Consider the following 5,047-nt stretch of genomic DNA (forward strand, 5'->3'; position numbering starts at 1 on the left):
ATTTTTACATTATATATAGGTCAGGAAAAAACACAGAGGCCATTTAATCCCTACAAGCCTGTTTCGGAGGTTTCTCTGCTCTTCAGGGGATTTGCAAGGAATTTAGGGATTCCACCATCTACAGTCCGTCATATCATCAAAAGGTTCAGAGGATCTGGAGAAATCACTGCACCTAAGCGGCAAGGCTGAAAACTAACATTGATTGCCCGTGACCTTCGATCTCTCAGGCGGTACTGCATCAAAGAGCGACATCGGTGTGTAAAGCCTCTGTGTGTTTTTTTTCCTGACCTAAGGTATATTCCGCTCTACCCCGGTATTGAGCACTGTATCAGAATCAGAATCAGAATAGTTTTTAGTACCATTGTTTGAGAACGGGTTCACAAACTACAGAGAGGGACAAGCGGTAAAAAATGGATGGATGGATGGATGGATGGATGAATGGATGAATGGATATATACAGTATATATATGTATATACTGTATATAGAAATGTATATATATAGATGTGTGTATATATATATATATATATATATATATATATATATATATATATATATACACATATGTATGTATGTATATATATATATATATATATATATATATATATATATATATATATATATATATATATATATATATATATATATATATATATATATATATATATATATATATATATATATATATATATATATATATATATATATACTCAAATATATACACCTATATATTTAGAAAGTGTGTGTGTGTGTGTATATATATATAAACATAACCTACACAACAGAAAGTGGGCTGCTGTGTGGTGTTCTTGTGAAGAGACTGGCCTCCCAGGCCCATGCGGGACCTCCATCGGGTTACATCAAAGTCAAGGGTGAGTTTGCATTTATAATGGTAATATTCTACTATAACAAAAATTCTTCTTACACTTGTATGAGAGTTCAAATGTGACTTTAAAGCGTGGCCTGTACTCGCCATAAAGGGGCGATGCTGGCCACAGTTTTCTCCTCCACCAGGTAAACCTCACCCTGGTACCAGATGAAGACGCCTCACCCGTCAGCAGGACCTGCTGGGACTTGGACCAACAGTCTGACTCACACTGTCTGGATCCACGTTGGAAAAGGAAAACAGCTTTCACTAAACCAAGGTAAGGCTATTTTCACATCACCACTGCTTTTACTGCCACCTGGTGTCGACTTCTAAGTCTGTGCGGTGTAAAACGAGTAAAACATCAACACAGTATCTGGTTTGTCATTTGCGTTGTGGGAGGATTTATATTTTAGTAAGCTCTTGTCCAACAACAATTTTAGTCTAAGTAACAGTCCTTGTGTGATTTATGCTGTATTGCTTCTCTTCACTGCACTGGCCTGTCCTGTGTCTAACATATTAGAGCGTTTTGTACCCCACGGCTGCATTCCTCGGGCCCTGCGAAGATAGCTCTGCCCCACCTCCACACCTTCCCTTAGCATCGGTCAAGGACTGTGATGGTTACTCTCCAAATGGGTTTCTTTTGTGATTGATGCTGTATTACTGCCTTTCCCAATGTTTAACCAAAACATTCATGTTCACAATCAGTGTTTTGCTCATCCTCTCTTTCCAAAATCGGGCGCCAAGCAACAAACCCCCCTCCTCTGTCTTCACTTTTCTTTTCTTTTCTTGCTCCTCTGTAACACAATGTTGTTTTAAGGCAGGCGTGTCAAACTGGTTTTCATTGAGGGCCACATCGCAGTTCTGGTTGCCCTCAGAGGGCCACTTTTGACAGTGAATAATATACAGTATGAATATAAATGTGTATATATAAAACATGTGTATAATTCTCTATGTATTTGATTATTATGTCATTTTTTATGTACGCTGTACAAAACAAAATCGTTAGATTGTACTGTTAAAAACTGTCAGCTCAGTTTACCGTAATATTTGCATTTTTTATTTTATTTTACAGCATATACAATAAATAACTAAATGGAATTAAACTAAATGGAATGGAAAAATAGTACCACTATTTTTTTATGGAAAAATTCATGCTAATTTTTTATACTGTAAAATATACGGTTGTTGCGTTTTTATAGTGTATTATTACTCTATATCAGGGGTGTCAAACGTATGGCCCGAAGGCCGGATCAGGCTCACAAACAGGTTTTATCCGGCCCGCGGGATGAGTTTGCTAAGTATAAAAATGAGCCGGAAATTTTGAATGAAAGAAACTGCTGTTCTAAATGTGTCCACTGGATGTCGCAATAGCAATTCTCTGTATCTTTCTAGATTATGCTACATGTGTAAAAAAAAACAAAAAACACATGATGTTAGTACATCAGTCGAGGAAAATGATCAAACAACATAAATAACATCCTGTAATTTGATTTTGATATTATTTTTTTATCTTGATAGATTGAAATTAACACCAATGAGTTGACTGATGAACATTATCACATAATCAGAAAGTATAAATAATGACAAATAAAGATAGAAAACTATTAACCGCAACATGTTCGTGTAAAAAAAAAAAACCAACAACATTATGATTTGTACATTTTCAGAATGTGCTTGTTCTATTTTTAAACAAAGAAAACAATCTGAAGTTGTCTTTATTTTTAAGTTATCGTGCCGTGATTTTACAAGATTTTTCTCCTTGTGGCCCCCGATCTAAAATTGGTTTGACACCCCTGCTCTATATTGAATAACGGTACAAAAGTGGCTTTACTGTAAAAAAAAAATGTTACTGAAACATTTTTGCATGAACAATTTGTTGGATTGAAATCATAAGTCAGGCAGATATTTAAGTATCTATCTTTAATTGAACAAAAAATTGTTTTGAAATGTATGATGATATAATGTCTTATTTTATTAGTAGAGATGATTAAAGTGTAAATATATGTAACTGCACAGAGTACATTTATTTTTGTAATACATTTATTAAGAAAAGATAAGGTACTACGGTTGTACGGTATACCGGTATTAGTACAGTACCGCGATACTAATGAATCATTTTCAGTACTATACCGCCTCTGAAAAGTACCGGTCCCCCAAACTCCGTTGTCGTCACGTCGTGTCATTGCTGGTTTTACGAGCAGAGGAGCATGTTTGGCAGCGCACAATCACAGAGTACTTACAAGCAGACACAGTGTGTAGACAGAAAAGGGAGAATGGATGCATTTTGGCTTAAAAACTAAAGATAAAGGTGAAGTTATAACACTGAAATGCCCACAGGAAGAGGTGCTTTAAGACATGGCTAGCTAGCTAGCGGCTAACGTCCATCCGCAGTCGGCAGTGTTTTAGCGACTTCTAAATCACTAATCCTCGCCTCCATGGCGACAAATAAAGTACGTTTCTTACAAGTATCATCCCTGCAGGACGAGGAATAGCTAAACATGCTTCACTGCACACCGTAGCTCACCAGCGTCAAAATGTAAACAAACGCTCTGTGGTGGATCTACACCTAACATCCACTGTAATGATACCAAGTACAGGAGTGATACTACTATGATTACGTCAATACTTTTTGGCATCACAACACCTTCTTTCGTTTAAAAAAAAAATTATATTATGTTTATAAAGTCAGGAAATATGTCCCTGGACACATGAGGACTTTGAATATGACCATTGTATGATCCTGTAACGACTTGGTATCGGATTGATACCCAAATTTGTGGTATCATCCAAAACTAATGTAAAGTATCAAACAACAGAAGAATAAGTGATTATTACATTTTAACAGAAGTGTAGATAGAAGATGTCAGGTTCAAACACTGATGACATCTGTTAAACAAGACAAGAAGCAAGGAATTAAACAGAGACAGAATTCAATTTGGCTCAATTGAGGACAAACGCGTAGACACTGTACCCTTGCACAGTGTCGTGCCACGCTCTGACGAAAGATTGTACGCCTCCTCTTTTATTTGGACTTTCCCTGATTACATGGCAATAGCTGTTTCTAAGGGAGGGGGGTCGTAAACAGCCATCTCCTTTGGTTACAAAACAGTTAAAAGAAAAGGTGCCTGGAGGGAGGTCAGGCCCTGCCTCCTCTCTGCTTTGTAGATCTCGGGTAAAGACAAAATTTTCCTGTGGATTACAATAGAAGAAAGAAACTGATGCCCTCATGTCGCTTCCCATCCTACACAGTGGAGTTTTACAAGCCTTTTGCTTGGTAGGTTCAAAGACAGCTTTTGTCCTCTCGCAGGGCGAGCTGAACTCAATGTAACACAAAGTTTTGTGATAACTTAGATACAATTATTCCAACAAACATGTTAAAAGAGAAAGTAAGCAGATATTAACAGTAAATGAACAAGTAGATTAATAATTAATTTTCTACCACTTGTCCTTAATAATGTTGACAAAATAATAGAATGATAAATGACAAAATATGTTACTGCATATGTCAGCAGACTAATTAGGAGCCTTTGTTTGTTTACTTACTACTAAAAGACAAGTTGTCTAGTATGTTCACTATTTTATTTAAGCACTAAATTGCAATAAGAAACATATGTTTCATGTACCCCGAGATTTTTTTTGTTAAAATACAGCCAATAAATGATAAATGGGTTATACTTGTATAGCGCTTTTCTACCTTCAAGGTACTCAAAGCGCTTTGACACTATTTCCACATTCACACACACATTCACACACTGATGGAGGGAGCTGCCATGCAAGGCGCTAACCAGCAGCCATCAGGAGCAAGGGTGAAGTGTCTTGTCCAAGGACACAACGGACGTGACTAGGATGGTAGAAGGTGGGGATTGAACCTCAGTAACCAGCAACCCTCTGATTGCTGGCACGGCCACTCTACCAACTTCGCCACGCCGTTCCCATGATTATAATGGCATTTTTTGTGGTTCCCTTTATTTAGAAAAGTACCAAAAAGTACTGAAATACTTTTGGTACCGGTACCAAAATATTGGTTTGGGGACAACACTAATATACACACACCGAGCACCCACTGGCACAAATGTAGATCGGCGCCTATGAATATATGTCACTGCACACAGTACATTTATTTTTGTAATACATTTATTAAGAAAAGATAAGGTACTTTATGAACACATATTATTTCCACC

The sequence above is a fragment of the Entelurus aequoreus genome, linkage group LG09 (assembly GCF_033978785.1).
Source record: "Entelurus aequoreus isolate RoL-2023_Sb linkage group LG09, RoL_Eaeq_v1.1, whole genome shotgun sequence".
In the NCBI taxonomy this organism is placed as follows: domain Eukaryota; kingdom Metazoa; phylum Chordata; class Actinopteri; order Syngnathiformes; family Syngnathidae; genus Entelurus; species Entelurus aequoreus.